We start from the raw sequence: 27,179 nt of genomic DNA on the forward strand, positions 1-27,179 counted from the left end.
TCTGTCCTCTCCAATTATATTCCTCCTTCTTCAGATCTTTACCTTTTCCACCTATCCCATTACATGTTCTTACTTCATAACCCCTCCCCACCCATCTAGTTATTTTGGCTTCAGCCCACCTTTTTGCTAGACTTCATTAAAGGTCTTGACCAAAACAATGACTTTTTATTTCCCTCCATAAATGCTGCCTGACTTGCTGAGTTCCTCCAGCAATTTGCATAACTGAATATGAAGTGAATAAATATTTTGCATCAGTCTTCACTGTGGAAGACACTAGAAGCTTGGTGCAATTCCAGGTGTCGGGGCATGAAGTGTGTGAAGTTACCATAACTAAGAGAAGGTTCTTGGGAAACTGAAAGATCTGAAAGTAGGTAAGTCATCTGGACCAGATGGTGTAAACTCCAGAGCTCTGAAAGAGGTGGCTGCGGAGCTTGAGGGGGCATTAGTAATGAACTTTCAAGAATCACTAGATTCTGCAATGATTCCAGAAAATTGAAAAATCGCAAATATCACTCCACTCTTCAAGAAGGGAGAAAGATAGAAGAAATGAAATTATAGGACCGTTAGTCTGCCATCAGTGGTTGGGAAAATATTGGAGTTGATTATTAAGGATGAGGTCTCAGGGTACTCGGAGGCACATGATAAAATAGGCCGTAGTCAGCATAGTTTCCTCCAGGGAAAATCTTGCCTGACAAAGCTGGTGGAATTCTTTGAAGAAATAACAAGCAGGATAGACAAAGGAGATTTGGTTGATGTTGTGTTCTTATATTTTCAGAAGGCCTTTGACGAGATGCCACACATGAAGCTGCTTAACAAGCCACGAGCCCATGATATTACAGGAAAGATTGTAGAATGGATGAAATAGTCACTGATTGGCTGGAAGCAAAGACAGGGAGTAAAGGGAACCTTTTCTGGTTGGCTGCTGGCGACTAGTGGTGTTCCCCAGGGGTCTGTGTTTTGACTGATTCTTTTTACATTATTTATCAATGATTTCGATGATGGAATTGACGGCTTTATTGCAAAGTTTGCAGATGACATAAAGATAGGTGGTGGGGCAGGTTGTTTTGAAGAAGTAGAGGGGCTACAGAGGGACTTAGGTGGATTCGTAGAAATGGCAAAGAAATGGCAGATGGAATACAGTCTCAGGATGTGTATGGTCATGCACTTTGATAGAAGAAACGAAACAGTTGACATTTTTCTGGATGAAGAGAAAATTTTAAAAAGGTGCAAAGTGATTTGGGAGTCCTTGTGCAAGGTTCCCTAAAAGTTAAATTTGCAGTTTGAGTCTGTGATGAGGAAGGCAAGTGCAATGCTAGCATTCATTTCAAGAGCACTAGACTATAAAAGCAAAGATGTGATGTTGAAACTTTATAAAGCATTGGAGAGGACTCACTTGGAGTATTGTGAGTAGTTTTGGGCCCCTGAAAAAGAATGTGCTGAAACGGGAGAGGGTTCAAAGGACCTTCACGAAAATGTTTTTGGGATTGAATGGCTTGTCGTATGAAGAGCGTTTGATGGTTCTGGGCCTGTATTCACTAAAATTCAGAAGAATGAGCGGTGACCTCATTTAAACCTATTGAATGGTGGAAGGCCTTAATAGAGTGGATGTGGAGAGGATGTTTCCTTTGGTGGGAAAGTTTAAGACCAGAGGACACAGCCTCAGACTAGAGGGTTGTCATTTTAGAATGATGTGGACGAATTTCTTTAGCCAGAGAGTGGTGAGTCAGTGGAATTCTTTGCCACAGGCAGCTGTGGAGGCGAAGTCTTTATGTATATTTAAGGCAGAGGTTGACAGTTCTTGATTGGTCAGGGCATGAAGGGATATGGGAAGAAGGCAAGAGATTAGGGCTGAGGGGAAAATTGGATCAGCCATGATGAAATGGTATAGCAGTCACGATGGGCTAAATGGACTAATTCTTCTCCTATATCTTATGTCCAGCATCTGATGTATCTATTGTGTCAATGGTTAGCTCCCTGGGAGTACTATCAGGTGCATCTTTGAAGAAAAACAGGAAAAGGCAAGATTGACCCTTTTCCAGATTATGGCAAAATTTTCTAAATTACCAGAGACTCCAGACTATATATAGACAAAATTTAGGGAAGTTGTCATCCCTCCAGAATCTAAGAGTAATTTCCAGAAAGCTACTGCAAACGAAACAATGGGAAGAATGGTGAGATTTGAGCATAATCCAACTTTATTGATTGAATTCTTTCAGTCTTTCAATTATATATTGGAGACGAAACCATGAAGTATTTTTGCTAATGACCAGTCAGACTAGAAGTTTGTTTCCTTTCTGATTGGCTCTGAGAAGACAATAGGAACTGGAATATGGATGGAAGGCAAGTGCATATGTTGGTTAGCAAGATGGGGAAGTAGGCTGAGGTTTGGGAGTTTGAGGAGAGCTGTCAGCTAATGTGCTGAGACATCCTGAGTAGAAGGTAATGCTTATCATGTAAACTTACTGAGAAAGCTACGACTATGTACTGTATTCCAAAGGATGAAAAAAAAACATTGAAAGGAAGTACTAGATTTATTGCACCTCTTTTTCTCCCAGACTTCTGCACAACTTACTCGCCTTGCTTGTCTGCCTATTTCCTTTCTACCAAGTTTTTTACAAGGAGATTAGTGGGTGCCTGGGATGCAATGCCTGGGCCGGTGGTTGAGGCAGATACATTAGGGACTTCTAGGAGACATTTAGATAGGTACTTGAATGTGAGCAAAATGAAGGATATGGACATTGTGTAGCAAGAAGAGACTTATATAGCTAGCCATTTGATTACTAATTTAAGTGGTTCATCCTCTTCCTGTGCTGTACAAATCTATGTTCTATGTTCTAAATGCCCTCAAGTTTACAGGAGACATCTCATTGCTTCAGCCTCCATAAACTCCTCTGTTTGATTAAGAAAGAGAAGAAAAAAAAAGAAAAAAACTTGATTTGTCAACTATCCCACTCACCCCGGACATTCTCTTTTCTCTCCTGTATCGGGCAAGAACATACAAAAGCCTGAAAGCACGTACCATCGGGGTCAAGGATAGATTCTACCCCTGTTATAAGACTATTGAATGATTCCCTAAGATGCAAAGATGGACTCCTAACAACACAGTCTACCTTGTTATGGTCTTGCATCGTATGGCTTACCTGCACTGCAGTCTCTCTGTAGTTATTACGTTTTATTGTACTATGTTATTGTACCTTGTTCTACTTCAATGCACTGTGCAATGATTTGATCTGTGTGAACAGTATGCAAGGCAAGCTTTTCACTGTATTTTGGTACATGGAAAATAATAAACCAAAACCAATTCCTAAAATCCCAGTGCTCACCATAGATTGCACTTTGACCTCAACAGCTGCACTTTCACCATTGGACAGTTCTCTCAAAATGGCTGCTTCCAGTAGAGCTGCCTCCCTACTATATGGTAGGTAAGGATAAGATCACTCACTTACCTGGACTCCGTAAGATGTTGATGCCTCTGCTCCTTGCCACCAGCTTCCATACAGTACTACAGTACTATGCTGTCAGGGTAATTCTTTGTAATTGAAAGATGGGGCAGTCCTAGGAAGATAGAAGCATGGGAAGACTATCAGCCTTCAATCCTGTTCTGCCATTGAATTAAATCAGTGGAGCAGAGTGTTTGGCCCATGGGATATTTTATTAATGTCTCTCAAAGTGAGCAAATTGCCACGCCACTATCCAAACTAATTTTAAGCTCCCAAAACCAATGCTAATTGGCACCATCAGACCTTCCATCTGTAAGTGATTTTCAATCCCATTCCATCTTCTCCATATGGTTGATAAGTGCTCAAAAGTTCCTTCATCAAGGAGCTTTTGAGCACTTAATTGAATCTTTTCCTGTAGTTTTCTTGTACTCTATTCCTATTACAGAGCTTGGAAAATATTGTTTTGGGAATCTGGTATTGGACAGACAAGCAAATTTGGAAGAACCCCAACAATATTCACTGGATTTCAAGAAGGAATTGGCACAGTCGAGTAAACGGAGACATTTCAGTGAGGCGGGAAGGCACTGGTCAAATAGCAGTACCTCTGTTCCATTGTGTATTATTAATCATGGCTACTCAGTGTTAATGTCAATGCTTCCCACTTTCCTGCTATACATTACTGTGCCTGCGAAGACTGTAGCCCTACGAGCTATTTTGGGTCACACAATGATTATCGGTCTGCAGTACAGTATAGCTTTAATTACAAAACTCATTATAATGCAAAGGAAATACTTGGACATGCCTCACTAACAATCCCACACAATGCTTTCCGCAGTGGTTTTTTTCAAAGGCAGCCTGACTCGGCTCTTTTCCCCACACCACGCTGCTCCCACAAATTAGTTTTGATCTGCTGAGTTCCTCCAGCACTTTTGTGTGTTCTCTTAAGTTTTGATCTAGTGCTTCCTTTGGTTTTACTATGTCTCACTGAATTCCCCAGGGGCTATTTTGTTTTTGTAATTCTCACCTTGAATAAAGTTTCAAGTCAGTACTCACTTACTGTAAAGGGAATCAAGAAAGTGAAAAGGGAAGAGGAAGTGAGACTAGGTTAAAAAGAGTTTAGGAGGGTTTGGCATTGCTGGTAAATTCAGGACAGAATTTGATGCGGCAGAACCAAATTCAGGTAGCGGGACTTGGGCCCGGCCCTGAGAGCAAGGAGAGAATGAAGGATTGGTGATTTAATCGCTAGGCTGAATTGGAAAGGTCAGGTATAGGGTGAATTGAGGTAGTGGGGCCTGGGCCCGGGTCCGAGATGAGAAACAACTTAAAGTTTGGCCGATTTAAATGCCGGGCCTGAGTGAAGAGTCAGGGTGTTGATACTGGAGGCAAGGAATGGGCTTGTTCAGCTCGCTGCTCCACAAGCTTTACTTGTCTCTGAGCTGAACTGAAGCTATGGCCTACAACTAATGGGCTCTTGAATTGGCTGCAGTTATGAACTGGCTTTGTGGCTGTGGACTCACTATCGTGAACTTCAGTTCTGAATGTTATTTACTGATTGCAAAATTTGTTTTTTTTCCCCTGCACATTGGGTATTTCACGGTTGTTTTTCAATGGCCTCTGTCAGGTTTCTTTGTTTTGTGGCTGCCTGTAAGGAGACAAATCTCAAGGTTGTACATAGTATATATACTTCGATAATAAATGTACTTTGAACTTTCTATTTGTGAAACATGCAGAATGATCTACCTAAAGATAGTGATCATGGAATTTTTTTTTTCTCATGGTAACATGACGAAGCTGCACCCTCTCTAACATGCTGGTAGAGAGGGTTTTATTTAGGTTTTCTTTAGCGCTGGAAATGGTTACATCCTGACACGTGGGACAGAAGCAAGGTCACATTGTGTATTCCACGGACCAGCAAATACCGGCCGGCTTAGCGAACAGAGTGGCGGACACCCCTGCTGAAATCCGGAGGAAAACACACAGAGGGGGATCACAAAGCCGAGGAAAGAGGACCGGGTCGAGACAACAGAGACTTTTGGAGAAGAGGAGTTTGGTGGGTAATACCATTCCGGCTGATCGGAAGTGCACTGACAGCGGTAAGCGTAAAGGAGTTGGGTGCTTACTGTTCTGGCTAACAACGGATGGTGCAATCCGGGGTATATTACAATCGAGGAACGTGTCTGCAGACTGGATATTGTACTTTTTACTGTTGGACTTCGGCCACATTCCACCGTGATACAACACTTGGCGGCACGGGAGGTCGTTCCTGCCTGTGGCCATCGAACGTGCAGCTCCTCCCGTGGAGGGTCAGACACCCTGAGCCAATAGACTGGTCCTGGACTTACTTTCCATCTGGCATAGTTTGCATTTTGTTGTTTGATTGTTGGGGTTTTTTGTATTGCTATATTTACGCTCTATTCTTGGTTGGTGCAGCTGTAATGAAAACAAATTTCCCTCAGGATTAATAAAGTATATCTATCTATCTATTGTTATTCTATGTTAGGAAATAGCTGGCAGCTTTCAACATGCTCCAAAACACTTCAAGTTCAAATTCAAGTTTAGTGTCATTCAACCATACAAATGAATACGGCTAAATGAAACATCATTCCCCTGGGGCCAAGGTGCAAAGCACAGTACGTATAGTCACAGACAACACATACAGTTACGATCCAGTACATACCACACAAAATAATATTAGCACAAGTCCCTGAGTGCCATGGCCTGAAGATTGTTATGAAGTGGAGATGCATATTTATTTAAGACAGTAATATGTTACTGGTACTATTATAATAAAATAAACAGTTGTATAAATATGTAAAACAGCAGCAATAAAAGATGAAGAGTGACCAGTGGGGGATGAGAGAGTATCTGTGAGTTAGGAAGTGGTGGTGTGAGGAGCACTCAGACAGGATGTACGTGTGTGCTGCAAGGCAGCCGGGTCTTAAGAAGTCTAACAGCTTGGGGTAAGAAGCTGTTACCCAGCCTGGCAGTTCTAGTCTGTGTTCTGAGATAAGTTCTGCCTAATGACAGGAGGTCTAAGAAATTGTCAAAAGAGTGGGAGAGGTCTTTGATAATGCTGGAGGCACTGCATATGCAGTGCCTCTGATGTATGTCTTGAATGGTGCTGCAGAGAGAAGAGAGACCCTGACGAATTTTTCAGCAGTCTTCACTATCTGTTACAGAGTCCCAGTGGAATGTGGTGAGAATAGGACAGGGGGTGGGGGGTGGAGAGCCTTGCTCAGGAAGTGGAGGCACTGCTGTGTTTTCTTAGCTATAGATGTGATGTTGAGAGACTAGGTGAGATCATCATTAATATGCATGCCAATAAACTTGGTATTCCTGACTCTCTCCGTGGAGAAGCAATTGATTTGCAGCCTGCGCCTTCCTGAAGTTCCCAATCATCTCTTTAGTCTTGTCCACGTTGAGACCCAGTTTGTTGCGTTTACATCAGTCCTCATCCTGTTCTACCTTCTCCCTGTATGTTGTTTCATCATTGTTGTTGATAAGGCCAATCTTCAGCAAACTTAATGATGTGGTTAGAACAGAATCTGGCAGTCCAGTTGCGTGTTGGCAGTGTGAACAGCAGCAGGCTGAACCTGTAGCCCTGGAAGGCAAAGCAGTGCATGTTGTTGATGTGTACTTCAGCAAGGCATTTGACAAGGTCCCACATGGGAGTTTAGTCAAGAAGGTTCAATCGCTTGGCATTCAAGAAGAAGTAGTAAATTGGATTAGACATTGGCTTTGCGGGAGAAACAAGAGAGTGGTGGTAGATGGTTGTCTCTGACTGGAGGCCTGTGACTAGTGGTGTGCCACAGGGATTGGTGCTGGGCCCATTGTTGTTTGTCATCTGTGTCAATGATCTGGATTATAAAATGGTTAATTGGATTGGCAAATTTGTGGATGACACCAAGATTGGGGGTGTAGTGGACAGTAAGGAAGGCTATCATGGCTTGCAGAGGGAGATGCATCAGCTGGAAAAATGGCAGATAAATTAATGCAGACAAGTGCGAGGTGTTGCAGTTCAGTAGGACTAACCAGGGTAGGTTTTACATAGTGAATGGTAGGGCACTGAGGAGTCTGGTAGAACAAAGGGACCTGGGAATACAGGTCCATAATTCATTGAAAGTGGCATCACAGGTAGGTAGGGTCATAAAGAAAGCTTTTAGCACATTGGCCTTCATAAATCAAAGTATTAAGTACAGGAGATAGAATGTTATGATGAAGTTGTGTAAGATGTTGGAGAAGCCTAATTTGGAATATTGTGTGCAGTTTTGTTTACCTATCTACAGAAAAGATGTAAATAAGATTGAAAGAGTACAGATAAAATTTACAAGGATGTGGCCAGGTCTGGAGCACCTGTGTTATAAGGAAAGATTGAATAGGTTAGGACCTAATTCCTTAGAGTGTAGAAGATTGAGAGGAGATTTTTGATAAGAGGTACAGTATACAAAATTATGAGGGGTGTAGGTAGGGTAAGTGCAAGCAGGTTCTTCCACTGAGTTTGAGTGGGACTATAAACAGAGGTCATGGTTCAAGGGTGAAAGCTGAAAAGTATAAGGGGAAGATGAGGGGAAACTTCTTCACTCAGACGGCCATGAGGGTATGGAATGAGTTGCCAGCATAAGTGGTGAATGTGAGCTCGATTTCAATGCTTAAGCGAAGTTTGGATAGGTACATGGATCGTAGGAATATGGAGGGCTATGGTCCTGGTGCAGGTTGATGGGAGTAGACTGCTTAAATGGTTTTGGCATGGATTAGATGGGCCAAAGGGCCTGTTTCCCTGATGTACTTCTTTTGGACTTTTATTATCTCATGTTCTCATTATCTATTGCTATTTATTTCTATTTGCATTTTGCACAGATTGTTGTCTTCTGCATTCTGGTTGTTCTTTCATTGACCCTTTTATAGTTACTGTTCTGTAGATTTGCTGAGCGTGCCCACAAGAAAATGAATTTCAGGTTTGTATGTAGTGACATATATGTAATTTGCTAATAAAATTTACTTTGAACTTTATATAAGAAATTCTTATACACCTTAGTGGAGTCTTACATGTTGTGAAATTTGTTGTTTTGTGAAATTTGTTGTTTCATGGTATTTATCATATTTGTTAACTTTTAGACCATAAGACATAGGAGTAGTATTAGGCCATTTCAGTCTGTTCCACCAGTTGTTCATGCTGAGTTATTTTCCCTCTCAATCTTTCTTGTCAAAAAGGAATATCTCATTAAATGATGGCAGTGTATTGAAAACATGTATTATCAAAAGAATTTCAAAAGGTCTATTCACTTGATGTGAAGCTTACACTTTCCGATAACTTGAGTGCAAAATGTTAACTCAGAGATAAGGTGGTGTGAGATTATGTCTGAGTGATGTCAACTCTACAAGATTCCACTGAAATTAAAGTTGCTGTCTTTTAGCAGTGTAGGTCCAGATAAATTTGAGATTCGCACACATCGTCAAAATTCAAGATAAAATACAGAAAATGATCACAAGATTGACGGACTGTGCATCTAGATTACTGAAGCACAAGTTACACTATAGTATAGAAAACCCTGGTTTGACTGCACCTTGACCACTGTGAGCAGTTCTGGGGACCACAATTTTACATCTGCCTTGGATGCATTACAGTGGAGATTTGCCAACATGATACCTTGATTAAATTATGACAGGAGAGGTGTGAGATTATTTCCTGGAATTTTGCAAAATTAGGTGATTTTTCAAGATATTAAAAGGAACCTTTTGTGATTACATGAGAAAAATCAAGTTTATTGTCATTTAACTATATACATGTATACTGTCAAATGAGACATTTTTCCCAACACAGTAGTACACATAACACACAATAATTTAGGTAGGTAAGGGTAAAATACACCTATGAATTACACATAAATAAATAAAGTACATAACTTAAATATTGTAAGATACAGAACAGATTAACTGATGACATTCAGAATGCGATGCGGCAGGGAGTTCAGAAGCCTAATGGCCTGAGGGGAAAAACTGTTTCCCATCCTGATTGTTCTTGTTTTTATGCATCGCAGTTTCCTGCCTGATGATAGAAAGTCAAAGAGGATGCTGGATGGATGGGTGGGATCCCTGATAATACTAAGGGCCCTGTGTATGCAGCGCTCCTGATAAATGTCCCTGATGGATGGTAGGGATCCTGTCAGCCATTCTCACAGTCCTTTGTAGGGTCCAAGCTTGGCTGCTCCCATACCTGATGGAGATGCAGCTTGTCAGGACACTTCAATGGTGCGCCTATAAATTTCAGTTAAGATGCGGGGTGGGGGAGCCTCGCTTGCTTCAATCTCCCTAGGAAGTGGAGGTGCTGCTGTGCTTTCTTTTTCTGGGGGGTGATATTCTGGCCACCTGTGATGTTAGCTCCCAGGAATTTGGTGCACAATGATTTTCCTTGGTCTTTACCACATTCGGATTTTGGCTCTTCTTTTCTCAGCATGCCACTACCTGTTTCACTTCCTCTCTGTACTCTGACTCATCATCGCTGTTGATGAGGCCAACTACTGTTGCATCAACCACAAACTTGATGAGCTGGATCCTGTAACACAGTCATGCGTCAGCAGTGTGAACAACAGCGGGCTAAGCACACAGCCTTGGGTCGGGGGGGGGGGGTTAGCGCCAGTGCTCAGCGTAATGGGACCAGAGACTGACAACAGTCTTTCTATTAGAAAGTCCAGGATCCATTTACAGAAGGAGGAATTGAGACCGAGCAAGGACAGTTTCCCCACTAGTTTCTGGGGTATGATGGTGTTAAAAGCTGAACTGAAGTCTATAAACAGCAGCCTGGCATGTGAGAACCCATTTTCCAGGTGGGACAGGACAGAATGGAGGGCAGAGGCTATTGCATCACCAATGGATTGATTCAAGCGATAAGTGAACTGGAATGGGTTGAATGTAGTGGGAGTAAGGCCTTAATGTGCTCCATGAGCAGCTGGTCGAAGCATTTCATAATGGTCAATGTTAATGCCACCAGACGATAGTCATTTAGACAGGTTACTGTCACCTTCTTTGGCACTGGAATAATGGTTGCAGCCTTGAAAACTGAGAGGGCAATGGACAATATATCCATCAGCACCTCAGTTAGCTGGGTGACACAGTCTTTCAGAACCCGACCTGGTGTATCATTGGGCCCTGCAGCTTTACATAGGTTGACTCTGGCCAGGGTCTTCCTCACCTCAGTTCCAGCCAGATGGAGTGTCTGCTCCCATGTGGGGAGGGGTGCCTTCCTCGCCAGAACTTTGTTCTGTGCATCAAACTGGGCGCAAAAGACATTCAGGCTGTCAGGGAGTGAGGCATCCTGGTCACCGACATAGAGGGTAGACTTGTAGTCTGTGAATTTCCTGCCACGTTTTCCCTGTGTCTGTGGTATCACAGAACTGGCTGTATATCCTCTGAGAACGCTCCCGTTTTGCCTTCCTGATGGAGCCAGAAAGCACAGTTCTTGCTTCTCTGAGAGCTGTCATGTTCCCTTGACCTAAAGGAAGCATCACGATCCCTCAGCCATGCATGGACCTCTGCAGTATGCCATGGCTTCTGACTTGCCCTCACCCGGATGTATTTCGTGATGGTAACAGCCTCAGTACACTTCTCTATGTTGCTGGTGACAGAATCCACATATTCCTCAAGCCTGGGAATTTTGGAGTTTAGTGCACAACTAAAAGAGTAGAATTATATTTCTCAGGAATAAAATTACATGCAGAGAGTAAGATAAATTTGAAAGACAATTAATGCTGCACCAGTGTTCATTTTATAAATTAAGTTTTAAACATGTTAAATGACAGGTTATAGGGAAAAGGCATACATATGGAGTTACTGATCAATCATGATCTCACTGAGTGAACAGACTTCAAGTGCTGAAAGGTTTTTGTCTGTTTTTATTGTCTTCTATTCTAATAAATGGACTAAAGCCAGAATGTTTTTATATGTGATATTGGTTGTAAATAATGATAATTTTTTATTGTAAGGATTGTGACATGTAACTAACTGCTCAGTTTGTAAAGAGCCATTGAAGTAACTCTATGCACTTTGTTTGAGCTCCTAATGTTTCGCATTATACGCTCAGTGGCCATTTTATTACAAACCCCATTTCCAGAAAAGTTGGGATATTTTCCAAAATGCAATAAAAACAAAAATCTGTGATATGTTAATTCACGCGAACCTTTATTTAACTGACAAAAGTACAAAGAAAAGATTTTCAATAGTTTTACTGACCAACTTAATTGTATTTTGTAAATATACACAAACTTAGAATTTGATGGCTGCAACACACTCAACAAAAGATGGGACAGAGGCATGTTTACCATTGTGTTACATCACCTTTCCTTTTAATAACACATTTTAATCGTTTTGGAACTGAGGATACTAATTGTAGTAGATTTGCAATTGGAAATTTTGTCCATTCTTGCTTGATATAAGACTTCAGCTGCTCAACAGTCTGTGGTCTCTGTTGTCTGATTCTCCTCTTCATGATGCACCATACATTTTCAATAGGAGATAGATCTGGACTGGCAGCAGGCCAGTCAAGCACACGCACTCTGTGTCTACAAAGCCATGCTGTTGTAGCCCATGCAGAATGTGGTCTGGCATTGTCCTGCTGAAATAAGCATGGATGCCCCGGGAAGAGGCGTCGCCTTGATGGCAACATAAGTCTCTCTAAAATCCTAATATATGCCTCAGAGTCAATGGTACCTTCACATACATGCAACTCACCCATGCCATGGGCACTGATGCACCCCCATACCATCACAGATGCTGGCTTCTGCACCTTTCACTGATAACAATCTGGATGGTCATTCTCATCTTTGGCACAGAGCACTCGACGCCCGTTTTTTCCGAAAACTAGCTGAAATGTGGACTCATCTGACCACAGCACATGGTTCCACAGTCTTTCGGTCCATCTGAGATGAGCTCGGGCCCAGAGAACTCGCCGGCGTTTCTGCATAGAGTTGATGTATGGCTTCCTCCTTGCGTAATACAGTTTCAAGTTGCATTTCTGGATACAGCGACGGACTGTGTTGAGTGACAACGGTTTTCCAAAGTACTCCCGAGCCCAGGTGGCTATAATTGTCACAGTAGCATGACAGTTTCTTAGGCAGTGCACCTGAGGGCTCGAAGATCACGCGCATTCAACAGTGGTTTCCGACCTTGCCCTTTATGCACTGAGATGTCTCTGAATTCTCTGAATCTTTTCACAATATTATGTACTGTAGATGTTGAAAGACCTAAATTCTCTGCAATCTTGCGTTGAGAAATGTTCCTTTTGAACTGACTAACAATTCTCTCACGAATTTTGGCACAAAGGGGTGAGCCACGACCCATCCTTGCTTGCAAAGACTGAGCCTTTGATGGACGCTACTTTTATACCCAGTCATGATACCTCACATGCTACCAATTAGCCTGCTTAATGTGGAGTCTTCCAAACCGGTGTTACTTGAATATTCTGTGCACTTTTCAATCCTATTTTAACTCTGTCCCAACTTTTGTTGAGTGAGTTGCAGCCATCAAATTCTAAATTTGTGTTTATTAACAAAATACGATTAAGTTGATCAGTAAAACTATTGAAAATCTTTTCTTTGTACTTTTGTCAGTTAAATAAAGGTTCACGTGAATTAACATATCACAGATTTTTGTTTTTTTTGCATTTTGGAAAATATCCCAACTTTTCTGAAAATGGGGTTTGTAGATACACCTACTCGTTAATGCAAAAATCTAAACAGCCAATCATGGGGCAGCAACTCAATGCATAAAAGCATGCAGACATGGTCAAGAGAATCAGTTGTTGTCCAGACCAAACATCAAAATGGGGAAGTAATGTGTTCTAAATGACTTTGACCATGGAATGATTGTTGGTGCCAGACGGGGGATGGTTTGAGTATCTCAGAAACTGTTGATCTCCTGGGATTTTCACAGATAACAGTTTCTAGAGATTACAGAGAATAGTGCAAAATACACACAAAAAAAATCAGTGAGTGGCAGTTCTGTGGGTGAAAACACCTCGTTAATGAAAGAGGTCAGAGGGGAATGGTCAGACAGGTTCAAGCTGACAGCAAGGTGACAGTAACTCAAATAATTACACACTACAACCGTGGTGAGCAGAAGAGCTTCTCTGAACACACATGTCAAGCCTTGAAGTGGCTGGGCTACAGCAGTAGAAGACCATGAGCGTACTCTCAGATGGCACTTTATTAGGTGCAGGATGTACCTGATAAAGTGGCCACTGAGTGAACAAGTGCATACTCAGCAATGAGCTTCATTAGAGATTAAGGATTTACGAAGTACACACATTACACTTCAGAATTAAATGAGTGTATAAATCCTTAAAGCATCTGGGTAGTTTCTTCTGCACAATTCTTGAGCAGAACCAAAAGCTTGTTTATTTTAAATAAGTTAACAAAAGCATCTATTAACATTGAGACCAATTTCTTTCCAATTTACAAACAATAATAAAATGGCTGACCTGAAGGCTTTGTTGTTTTGACAAGTCTACTTCTAAAGTTAACCTTTAACAAATACACAATTTCACTTACTGTAATAACAGAATATTTAATCACATTGTAAACTGTTGGAGTTTGTCTTTAAGCACATTATTTATTTTTTTTTGTATTTTGGTATTAATTACTATAACAACAAAATGCAATGGTTACATGGGAATAATTGGGTAAAATCTGATTGATTGTATACATTGAAAATTCTGATATCAGTCAGCACAGAGCCAGGAGGAATAAGTCTATAACCCTGAGTATATAACAATTTTAAAAATACGACTTCTTGTCAGTTTTGATTTTTAACCCACTGCAGTTATTAAAGTCCAGGAGCAAATTCTCCGGTTCATGGAAATCTGAAGCAGAACAGAAATTGCTGGAAAAACTCACCAGGCCAGAAAGCATTTAAGAACATAAGAAACAGGAGCAGGCATAGGCCAGCTGGCCCATCGAGCCTGCTCCTCCATTCAATAAGATCATAGTAGATCTGGCCTTGGACTCATCTCCACCAACCTGTCTTTTGCGCATAACCCTTTATTCCCCTAATCTATCCAACCTTATCTTAAATATATTTACTGAGGTAGCCTCCATTGCTTCACTGGGGAGAGAATTCCACAGATTCACCACTCTCTGGGAAAGGCAGTTCCTCCTCATCTTCGTCCTAAATCTACTCCCCCAAATCTTGAAGCTATGTCCCCTAGTTCTAGTCTCACCTATGAGTGGAAAAAATTTTCCTGCCTCCATCATATCTATCCCTTTCGTAATTTTATATGTTTCTATAAGATCTCTCATTCTTCTGAATTCCAGCGAGTACAGTCCCAGGTGACTCAATCTCTCCTTATAGTCTAACCCCCTCATCTCTGGTATCAACTTGGTGAACGTCCTCTGCACCGCCTCCAAAGCCAGTATATCCTTCCTCAAGTAAGGAGATCAGAACTGCATGCAGTACTCCAGGTGCGGCCTCACCAGTACCCTGTATAGTTGCAACATAACTTTCCTGCTCTTAAATTCAATCCCTCTAGCATTAAAGGCTAACATTCCATTTGCCATCTTGATAGCCTGCTGCACCTGCAAACCAACCTTTTGTGATTCATGCACAAGCACTCCCAAGTCATTCAGCCAGCAGCATGCTGCAATTTTTTACCATTTAAATAATAATCTGATCTTCCATTTTTCCTTCCAAAGTGGATGACCTCGCACTTACCAACATTGTACTCCATCTGCCAGGCCCTTGCCCACTCACTTAACCTTTCTACATCTCTCTGCAGACTCTCCATATCTTCTGCACAATTTGCTTTTCCACTCAATTTAGTGTCATCAGCAAACTCAGATACACTACACTTGGTCCCCTCTTCCAGATTGTTAATGTATATCGTGAACAGTTGTGGGCCCAGCACTGATCCCTGAGGCACACCGCTCATCACTAATTGCCAACCAGAGTAACACCCATGTATCCCAACTCTTTGCTTTCTATTAGTTAACCAATCCTCTATCCATGCTAATTCATCATCCCCAGCTCTATGCATCCTTATCTTATAGATAAGTCTTTTATGCAGTATCTTATCGAATGCCTTCTGGAAATCCAAGTAATTAACGTCCATCTGTTCCCCTCTATCCACTTTGCTCATTATATCCTCAAAGAACTCCAATAAGTTTGTCAAACAGGACCTGCCTTTGCTGAATCCATGCTGCATCTGACTGAAGGATCCATTTCTTTCCACATGCCTCGCTATTTCTTCTTTAATGATAACTTCAAGCATTTTCCAATCTACAGATGTTAAGCTAAATGGCTTATAGTTACTTGCCTTTTGCCTACATCCTTTTTTGAACAGTGGCGTGACATTCACTGTCTTCCAATCCACCGGGACCTGACCAGTGTCCAGAGGATTTTGGTAATTATCAGCAAAACCTTTGCCACTTCTTGCAGTACACTGGGATGTATTCCATAAGGACCAGGAGGTATCTATCTTCAGGCCCACAAGTTTGCTCAGCACTAGTGATAGCTATTGTAGCGAGGTCCTCACCTCCCATCGCATCCATAACATCACTCTTTGGCATGTTAGACGTGTCCTCCACCATGAAGACTGACACAAAATAGTCATTCAAAGCCTCGGCCATTTCCTCATTACCCAATATCTATTCCCTCTTCTTGTCCTCCAAGGAACCTACATTCACTTTAGACATCCTTTTCTGCTTTATATGATTTTAAAAACTTTTACTATCCATTTTTATATGTTGTGCCAGTTTATTTTCTTTGTCCATCTTACCTTTCTTTATTGCTTGCTTGGTGGTTCTTTGTTGCTTTTTAAAGTTTTCCCAATCTTCCAGTTTCCCACCACTCTTGCCAACTTTGTATGCACGAGCTTTTAGTCTGATGCCTTCTTTTATTTCCTTAGTTATCCAAAGCTGGCTCTCCTCACTCTTACTGTCCTTGTTTTTAACGGGAATATACTTTTGTTGTTCACCGTGAAAAATCTCTTTGAAAGTCCCACCATATAGCCTGTATTCCCAGTCCTACACTAGCCAAATCCTCCCTCATCCCATTGTAGTCTTCATTGTTTAGGCATAATACACTGGTTTTAGACTGAACTATTGCACTCTCCATTTGTATGAGAAACTCAATCATACTGTGATCACTCTTTTCAAGAGGATCCCTAACTACAAGATCACTACTTCTACCTGTCTCATTGCACAGTACCAGATCTAAGATAGCATGTTCCTTTGTAGGTTCAGTAACATGCTGTTCAAAAAAGCTATCGTGGATGCATTCTTTGAAGTCCTCCTCAAGATTGCCTCAACGAACTTGATTCACTCAATCTATGTGCAAGTTAAAGTCCCCCACAATAACTGCTATTCTATTGATACATGCCTCAGATATTTCTCCATTTATTGCCTGTGCCACTATTATGCTATTATTTGGTGGCCAATCGACAACTGCCACCAGTGTTTTTTTTTTCCCTTTACTATTCCTAATCTCTACCCAGATGGATTCAGCATTCTGCTCCTTAGATCTTATATTGTCTTTCACTATCATGGAGGGCTAAGGTAATTTCTAAGGTAAGGACATGTTCGACACAGCTTTGTGGGCCAAAGGGCCTGTATTGTGCTGTAGGTTTTCTCTGCTCTATGTTCTATGTTCTATCACCCTGATCTCATCTTTAATTAATAGCACTACCCAACCTCCTCTACCTTCCTGCCTATCCTTCCATATTACCTGATGTCCTTGGATATTTAATTCCTATCCTCTCCACTCTGCAACCACATTTCTGCACTGGCCACTAAATCATATCCCTTTGTACTGGATTTGTGCCACAAGTTTACTGACCTTGTTTCAAATACTACAGGCGTTCAGATAAAGTGCCCTTACACTCACTATACTTTTAAAATCATGTAATCTTTTCTCATTTACACTTGACTTTTCTTCACTTCACTCTTACTTTTCTCTTTTTTATCTTTTGTTTTAACTTTAACCATACTTCTCCAATCTGTTGAACTGCTCGCCCCTCCCCACCCCACCCTACTATTTAGTTGAAAGCCCTATCCACAGCCCTAGTTATGCAATTTGCTAGGATCCAGGACCCACCGCGGTTCAGGTGGAGCCCGTCCATGTTGCATGTTTGTGGAGAGAGGAACAGGCAACTAGGCAAAGTTAGAGAAAATCAGTATTATCATCCAGACAAAGGAGGTGTGCATAGGCGAGAACAAAGTATAAGGTGTGTAATAAGTGGACAGCAGGAAAAATTAAATGCTAAAAGCAGTGATGGAGCCCAGTAAAGGTCAATTAATTAAATTCGATCTGCAGGTCAGATCAATGAATCGGTTACAAAACAAAATAACTAGTGGAAAAGATGAATAATGGGGTCATGTTCATGGGTTCATGGACTATTCAGAAATCTGATGGCAGAGGGGAGGCAGCTGTTCTTCCTGTCGTCCTCCCTGATGATAGAAATATGAAGTGGGCAGGTGTGAAAGTAAAGGAGAAAGAGAGACACAAACTACATTGGAGTTCCTGTTGGGTAATGCCTGACAATGAGTCAATACTTGACTCCAGGTTGGAAATTCTGTTCATCAGTGAGTGGAAGTTCCTGCCAGAACCATTTGGAAAAACTATGTTTAATTTAACCTCCAAGTGCTCTGGAACTCTTTGCTGTTTTCTTGGTAGATTCTGGGGGTGACAGTATAAAATAAAACAAAATTAGGTAAGACTGAAGCTGTCCTGACAAACTGGATTGCTGAAACAAATGCAATTGCATCATGGCTTCTGAAACAGCAGGCAACCAGGTAGCGGTAGCAACAGAAACTACAGCAAAATAAATATATCCCTTTACCCAATAAACATGGAAGTCACATAATGACAACTTCAATGTTTTTAAAGTTTTTTTAAAAACTGTTTTCTTCATTCCTTCAGCTTTCCCAATTCTTTTCCCTCACATCAGTGACATTCCCTCTCCAGTTTTAGAATTGGCAATGGGTAAGCTTTTCCCAGAGGAATCAATTTCTCACGGTTCGGAGTTTGTATGTGCTAAAGTGGAACAGAAATTTTTTTCTCATATATAATTCAATATATGATTCTATTTTTCTCATTCCTCAAAGAGCTCCTGTCAATTTCAGTGATATTTTTTATACAAGCGGAATTATACATCGAGTCACGCACATAAAATCAGAGAAGGGTGTGTCCCCTTGTAGGAAAATGTCTGAATGGCTTCACAAAGAGGGATTGACTATGACTAGAAAAATACTTCACCGCTGGGCTTCGCAGCATAGCAGTTAATTAACATAATGTTTTACTGCACGAGCAATTGGGGTTCAATTCCTAGCACTGTCTTGAAGGTGGTTGTATTGTGCCCCTGTGACTGTGTGGAGTGTGGGTTTTCTCCAGGTGCTACAAGGATGTATGGATTAGTAAGTTGTGAGCATGCTATGTTGGCACCAGAAGCACAGAGACACTTGCAGGCTGTCCTCCAGCATATCCGCAGACTGTGCAGGTTGTTGATTCAATGAACGCCTCTTACTGTGAGTTTTGATGTACATATGACAAATAAAGCTAATCTCTCCCCTCTTTTAATGGACTCTTGGGTTATGAGTGTAACTGGAAAGCCTAGTCTCTCCCTTCGTGTGAGATTGCAACGGTGAGAGACAGCTGTAAAGTCACGCAGCTAATGTCGATACTGCGATAGTGGGTGCAGGAAAAGGTTACAGGGAAGGACTGAAGAACAAGCTGAAGAGAAATTGTGCATTGGAACAGACAAGTGATCTGGTGATTCCAGCACTGTTCTCCTGACACCAGGATGAAAACAGTCACTTGCTGAAACCTATTGCATCCAGCTGGAATTGGAATGGCAATTTAGTTTTCTGTGATGATGTGATTGTGCAACATGTGAATCATTTAAATCATCAGGCAATCATTTAAAAGCAGCAAGCAGGTACAGGCAACACCAAGGATTTCTTAATAGATATTAAATAGAATGAAATCTGCACCACGTCAAACCCTACTTTTGTAGGTCTTTTACGAAAATATGGGTGGCGGGATGAGATACGTCTCTACCAAAGGAGGTGTAAGGTGCTCCTTCCCTCCGTTATAGCCTGCAGGTCACCACTGACCAAGGTATAGCACCTGCTTGGCCCTCACAGAACAGGGTCATGTGAAGCCATGGGAGCAGGTGATGGATAGTCGTAAGAGCAGCTTGTGCATATCACAAGTCCTAGTTATGCGACCACAGATGCTAGGCAGACAATCTCCGAGGTGTGTTGATAATGGCTGGGGTCATTTGTCTTGTAAAGACACTGCCCAAAAGAAGGGCACTTCTGTAGAAAAATTTGCCAAAATAATGATGGTGATGCAAGGAGATACTTGCTTTTATGATGTTAGTTTTGGTTACATTAAAGACCATGAAGGATACATGAGGTTCAAATGTGAAAAGGTCTGAGTGCATCTGTCTGAAAGCAACATACTATATGTCCATATAGGGATGAAATGTCAGTGCAGAAGAGAGGGAGTGTTCAAATTGCCTGCTATAGGATGCCAGCGGTGTCAATGGGTGGATGAGAAATTAGAGAGATCTGGACTGGAATAGAGATTGGAGTAATATGAGCTATGGACTGAAACATAACTGACACATTTTGCCATTGATGTGCACCTGAACCACACCACGCACATGTTCTCACAGGTGAAAGCAAAGCTTGGAATTCCTTTCATAGTCAATTAATACCTTTGTCTGAAACACAGTCACTTCTATAACATAGGAAATATGGCAGACACATTATACAGCAAGCTCTTATAAACAGTATTAAGCAAAGGGTTGATTGCTTTATTGATGAGTCTAGATTATTGAAAGGTACAGCTGACAATGGATATGCTCCCACTTACAAATTCCATATGAAGTCACATGCCGCTAAGGCTTGGAAATAAATCACCATTCTTTTAACATTACTGGATCTTCATCATCATTGTGAGAGTGCTGTCAAATGCAGCTGTTTAAATTGATGACATATTAGCACCTTCTCAGGGATGGATAATGATAACTGGATTCTGTCAGTCTCATGGGTATCCCTTGACAGAATAAAAGAATAAATAACAGTCTGCTGGAAGAACTCAGTGGGTTAAGCAGCATCAATGGGAGGAAAAGCCCTCCCCATCACTGAACACTCTGCAAGGATCGCTGCCACAAGAAAGCAGCATCCGTTATCAAAGACTCCCACCATCCTGGCCATGGTCTCTTCTTGTTGCTGCCATTGGGAAGAAGGTGCAGGAGCCTTAGGTCCCATACCACCTGGTTCAAGAACATTCATTACCCTTCTACCATAAGTTTCTTGAACCTATGTGGATAAGTTCACTCAACTCTGAACTGATTCCACAACCTATGTACTCATTTTCAAGGACCCTACAACTCATGTTCTCACTTATTTATTTTTATTTGTGTTTTTTTTGTATTTGTACAGTTTATTTTATTTTGCACATTGTTTATCAGTTTTTATTGATTCCATTGTATTTCTTTCTTCTATTGTGAATGCTGCAAGAAAATGAATCTTAGTAGTATAATATGGTGACATACAGTAGACGTACTTTGATAAAGAACTTACTTTAAAAGGAATTGTCCGTTCCTTTTCCTCCCACAGATGCTGCTCAACCTGTGTTCTTGCAGCAGGTTGTTTGATTCTCTGAATTTCAGCATCTACATTCTGTCTCAAAAGGATAAATAACACTAGGCTGGACACTGATGTTGTATAGGAGCTCTCTGTCCCAAAGACATCTTCAGGCAGCGTTCAGATACAAGAGAGACTGCACTTGCTGGTAATCTGGAGCAATTCACAAACGATGCTAGAGGAACTCAGCAAGTCAGTGTGGCCTGGTAGGGAGTTTCTGTCCTGATGACCAGTTGACAAGGGGAGAGGCGGGGTGAGGGCAGTTCGCAGAGCACAAACATTAGCATGCACTGAGTTAGGATCAAGGTTCTGGGGCACTGGCTTTGCGATGATGATGTTGGGAGGTAATGGAGTAGAAGGATGAGAAAGGTAATGGAGTAGAAGGATGAGAAATCAGAGGATCTAACGGGGATATCTCCCTCCTGACTTGCTGAGTTCTCCCAACATTTTGTGTGTGTTGCTCCCCGGGCAGTGAGGCGACTCCTCAGCACGGTTATTGGTGGATGTTGAAGCCCCGGCTATTAGGGATGCTGCCCTAAAATAGTCCTCTTGCTGGTCTGGTCCAAACACCCTCCTACCTTGAACTGAGCTCTGGGGCCCCGGTGGGGGGCGGGGGAGCGGCTGCTGGGCCCCGGTTGCTAGGTGACGGCGTGCGCTCAGTGTGTGTGTCTGTCTGTCTGTCTGTCTGTCTGTCTCTCTCTCTCTCTCTCTCTCTCTCTCTCTCTCTCTCTCTCTCTCTCTCTCTCTCTCTCTCTCTCTCTCTCTCTCTCTCTCTCTCTCTCTCTCTCTCTCTCTCTCTCTCTCTCTCTCCCCCTCTCTCCCTCTCTCCCTCCCTCCCTCTCCCCCTCTCCCTCCCTCCCTCTCCCTCTCTCCCTCCCTCCCTCTCCCTCCCTCCCTCTCCCTCTCTCCCTCCCTCCCTCTCCCTCTCTCTCCCTCTCTCTCTCCCTCTCTCTCTCCCTCTCCCTCTCTCCCTCTCTCTCTCTCCCTCTCTCCCTCTCCCTCTCTCTCTCCCCCCCCCCTTGCTTCCGCAATAACTTCCGGTCTGCCGGACAAAAGCTTCCGCCCCTGTCAGCGCCCCGCGGGCTTTGCTCTGTTGTGCTGCGGTTGCACTTTAGTTCGGCGCTGTTCCGAGGAGGCATCGCGGCGGGTGAGTAAGAGGAGTCCGGGATTGCCTTTTCTCTTAGCAGTTGTTTAGGCAAGCGTGGGTGCTCCTTACACACTCCCCCACCATTTACTCCCCAATCGCCCTTCTACAGCAGCTTCCATCGTCCCTCGGTTACCCTCTAGTCACTTGTCCTGCTAGACCCTCTGATTTCTGATCACTTTACTCCGGCATCTGCCAGCATCATCATCGCAAAGCTTGTGCCTCATAACATTGATCCTAGTTCACAATCAGTCCATGACAATATTTGCTCTCTGTGCACTGTCTCCCCCGCTCTTGTAAACTGGTCAATGTTTCCCTAGTTGCTCTTCTCCCATGTGTTTCCCTGCATAAAGATTACTCCCTTTAAAATTTGTAGAGTTACACATTCTCACCACTCTTTGGGGGGAAAAAAATCTTGTGAAATTCTTTTCTTCAATTAATAGTGACTAGTAGTCCACACCTGACATGTAGTCAAGCTAGCCTTTTCAGAATGACCTAAAATGTAAATTGTATAAATCTTTTGAGATGTAATATAATTTGTTCATGCTTCAATAACATCCCGTTGGCAGTTATACCATCTCCATTGGCTAAAATGAAATATCGTGCTTGGTAATCTATTGGGGAAAATGGCAAAAATAATTGTGTGCAGAAGTGCATTTTATAATGGTTTAGAGGAGTGACTTTTTTTACTTGTTTCCCGTCATATTTTAGCTTTGCAAAACGTAGAGTTGCAGGTAACAGCAAAGTATACTGCCTCTTGAGGTCCTGTAAACTTTCTGCAATTGTCTTGGATTTCCTACCCTTAATCTGTAGTCCTGTGATTCTTTTCTTTTGAACTCCATAAACTAATCTGCCACCACCACCACCTCATCAGACAACGTATTCCAGATGAAACAAACATTCCGCTGGAGGAAGTCAGTGGCTTGAGCAGCATCTATGAGCAGAAAGGAATTTTGATGTTTTGGGCTGAGCAGGGTTTTGAGCCGAAATATCAATTTCTTCCCTCCTACAGATGCAGCTCAATCTGCTGAGTTCTTCCAGCGGATTGTTTGTTGTTCCAGATTCCAACATCTGCAGTCTCTTGTGTCCTTGATACATTCCATATGCTAACTATGTGCTGTGGAAGAGAAGAGCTTTTCCCTGTGTCACTTTTGATCCTATTGCCGATTGCTTTACAACGTATACTTTTGGATCTTGACCATAGTAGGTGGTCTCGAGGTAGATAGTCTCTATCTAGATTGGTTTGATTCTGAAGATGGGTCTCAGCCTGAGATGTCGACTGTTTATTCATTTCCATAGATTCTGCCTGACCTGCTGAGTTCATCCAGCATTTTGTGTGTGGTACTTTTGATTCTTCATCATTTTCAACACCTCTTTGAAACTTCACGGCAGCAAGGAATGGTGTGCATATGAAAGAGAATAGGTAACAAATAAATAGGGGTGCTGATACTAACGGGTTTAATCTGAGTGCTGGCATAGTCTTTGAGCCAAATGGCCTCCTTTGCTCTCGTGAAAAAAATAGAAAAGAAATCTAAAAATAATTCCAGTTTCTCCACCCTTTTGCTGTATGTCAAAATCATTAATGTTTCCTGCACTTGCACTGTGATTGCCCTCAAGAAAATGAATCTCAGTGTTGTATATGGTGACATATAAGTATTTTGATAATAAATTTACTTTGAACTTTGAAATCATTGATATATACTCAGTGGCCACTTTATTAAGTACAGGAAGTACCTAATAAAGTGGCCACTGAGTGTATTTCTGTGTGTTTGTGGTCGTGCGCTGCTGTAGCCCATCCACTTCAAGGTTCAATGTGTTGTGTGTTCAGAGATGCTTTTCTGCACACCACTGTTGTAACACAAGGCTATTTGAGTTACTGTTGCCTTCCTGTCAGCTTGAACCAGTCTGGCCATTCTCCTGTGACCTCTCTCACTAACAAGGCATTTTTGCCCACTGAACTGCTGCTCACTGGATATTATTTTGTGTTTCTCACTATCCTCTGTAAACTTTAGAGACTGTTGTGTGCGAGTATCCCAGGAGATCAGTTTCTGAGATACTCAAAGCACCCCATCTCAGAATTAGGATCAGGTTTAATTTCACCAGCATATGTCGTGAAATTTGTTACTTTTGCAGCAGTGGTACAATGTACATAATAATGGAGAAAAGCTGTGAATCGCAGTATGTAAATATATAATATAAAATAGTTAAATAAGCAGTACAAAATTTAAAAAAAAATGTAGTGAGGTAATGTTCATGGGTTCAATGTCCATTCAGAAATTGGATGGTAGAGGGGAAGAAGTACTAACAATTGTTCCATGGTCAAAGTCACTTGGGTCCCATTTCTTCCCCATTCTGATGATTAGCTGACTAGATATTTGCATTAATGAGCAGCTGTACCTAATAAAGTGACCACTGAATGTATATTGTGATTAACTCAGTCTCAGTGCTTCTTCACTAATCACAGCCTGACAATCTGAGAAAATCTGCTTATTCCCACTTCTTGCTTTCTCTGCTTGGCAGGTTGTGACAAGTATAAAGTTTGAAGGTTAGTAACTGACTTGATGGAAAATATAGGAGAAGAGCACAGATGAATGTGTGGCTAAAGATCTAGTTTGTGAGGGAGGTGCATAGATCATTAGGATTGCTTCTGGGGCAGATGGGATCTGTACATGATGGGCAGGTTATATGTGAACAGAATGGGAAGTAATTGTCCTTGCAGGGAGTTTGCTGATAGTACTTGGGAGGGTTTAATCTAATTTGGCAGGAGTTGAGAATCTCAGCGGCAGTGTGGCAGGTGAATGTATGGATCTGAATGCAGAGGATAATCATGCGAGTCCAGTATGCAGAGCAGGCCGAGGCAGATTAGGAAGCATGGTGCGTGGGAGGGCTGTTGTTAGTGTGCTCAACTGTATTTATCTAATGCAAGAAGCCTTGTAAGTTAAATGAGCTTAGAGCGTGAATCGACATGTAGAATTATAATATTGCAGTCACAGGAATCTGGTTGTGTGAAGAGCAGGATATAGAATTTTAGAATGACAGACATTTAATAGAGATGGGGGAGTTGTATTGCTGATTAGGAAGAACATCACAGCAAGAAGTAGAGAGGATATCTTGGAGGAACAGACAATCCATTGGGGGAGTTCAGTGGGTTGAGCAGCAATGGCGGGGGGCAGGAAGGGATTTTCTATGTTTTGGGTAAGGACACTGCATCAGGATTGGGAGGGAAGGTGGCCGGTATAAAGAGGAGAAGCGGAGTGGTGACACAGGAGCCTGAGGTGATTGATGGCAACGAGGAGGGGTGAAGGATGGTAGGCAGGTTGCACCAAGTAGGGGAAAGGTGAAGTTGGGAGTGTGGGTGATGCAAGTGATTCTGTAGATGTTCAAAATCCATACTAACACACACACAGTGCTGGAGGTACTCAGCAGGTCCTGCAGCATCTGTGGAGTGAAATGAACAGTTGATGATTCGGGCTGCTACACTTCATCAGAATGAGTGGAAAGAAAGTGGGCAGAAGCCAGAATAAGAAGGTGGGGGGAGGGGAGGAGTACAGACTGCCAGTGATAGGTGAGTGCAGCTGAGGGGTAAGTGAGTGGGTGTTTTCCCATCTTCCTCCCGCCCTTTGTTTCTCTCATTCTGATGGCTCTCACCCTTCTCGTCCCTCTCCACCTTTCATTACTTTCCCATCACATCCCTCTGATTCCCTACCTCCTTCCCTCTATTCCATGGTCCACTGTCTTCTTGGAGGAAGGGATGGGGAGGGAGGTAACCTACTGGAGGGGAGATTATCTGAAACTGGAAAACTCACTGTTCATGCCAATGTGTTGTGAACTATCCAGGTGGAATATGAGGAGTTGTTTGCATTTGGCCTTACCCTCGTGGCAATGGACAGGTCAGTGTGAGAATGGGAATTGAAATGGCATACCACAAGGAGCTCAGGATGGTCATTGCAGATAGAGTATAGGTGCTCTGCAAAATAGTTGCTTCATCTGCACTTGGTCTAGCTAATGTGCAAGAGGCCATGTCAACAGCACTAAGTATTGTAGACAAGGTTAGAGGAGGGGCATGTGAATTTTTGCCTCACCTAGAAGGGTTGTTTCGGTCTCTGGATGGTGGTGAGGGAAGATGGTGCAAGGGCGGGTGTTACATGTTCTGCAATGTAGGGATAAGTGCCAGAGATCAGGGCGGGTGGTGAAAGATGAGTAGGCCAGTGAGTCACAGAGGGAGCTGTGCCTGTGAATGTTGGAAAGGTTTAGGGAGGAAAAGATATGTTTGACACTGGGATCTCATTGTAGCTGGTGGAAATGACAAAGCATGATATATTGGATGCGATGTTTCATGGGGTGAAAGGAGTGGACTAAGGAAATTGAGGGATTTTTTTGGGGGGGAGATTTTACAAGATCATAGGGCTAAAGTTTACGAATAAAAAGAGGTGCAGTTATTTTGCTGCGACTACACTATAGGCCTCCCATTAGTCAGAGGAAGAGATATGTAAACAACTTGCACAGAAGTGTAAAAACAATGCTAGTGGGAGATTGCCTCGCGTAAAGAAAGATCAGCTTTATTCGTGACGTACATTGAAACAACGAAACTACAGTGAAGAGCATTTGATTCAATGACCAACAAAGTCCAAATAACTGCTGGGACAGCCCACAGCTATTGCCTTGTATCTGGTATCAACATAGCATACCCAAAACTTACTAACCTTAACCCATACATTATTTTTTTTAGGAATGTGGGAGAAAATGGGAGTGCCCGGAGGTAACCCATGCAGTCACGGAGAATGTACAAACTCTTTTCAGACCACAGCAGGAATTGAGCCCTAATTGCTAACGCTGTAATATTATTACGCTAACTGCTATGCAGTGTAGGGAGTGAAGGGATGTGGTGAGGTACTAAATGAATGCTTTTATCTGCATTCACCAAGGAGAAGCATGTGAAGGATAGTGAGTTCAGGG

General features: G+C 42.3%; 1 protein-coding gene across 6 annotated transcripts in view; it reads left to right on the top strand.

The window, feature by feature from the left end:
* The first annotated feature begins 22,088 nt into the window (after nt 1-22,088).
* Nucleotides 22,089-27,179, top strand: part of csgalnact2 (chondroitin sulfate N-acetylgalactosaminyltransferase 2) — a 73,769-nt gene continuing 68,678 nt past the window's right edge. For 5 of the 6 annotated variants that reach the window (XM_072282679.1, XM_072282677.1, XM_072282680.1 and 2 more), the window contains exon 1: nt 22,089-22,226. The gene's annotated coding sequence lies outside the window, so the exon portion shown is untranslated. Of the gene's footprint in view, nt 22,227-23,522; nt 23,647-27,179 lie in introns of all 6 variants that reach the window. The other variant, XM_072282678.1, reaches the window with a different exon arrangement.

This window comes from Mobula birostris, chromosome 18 (genome assembly GCF_030028105.1).
Source record: "Mobula birostris isolate sMobBir1 chromosome 18, sMobBir1.hap1, whole genome shotgun sequence".
NCBI lineage: Eukaryota > Metazoa > Chordata > Chondrichthyes > Myliobatiformes > Myliobatidae > Mobula > Mobula birostris.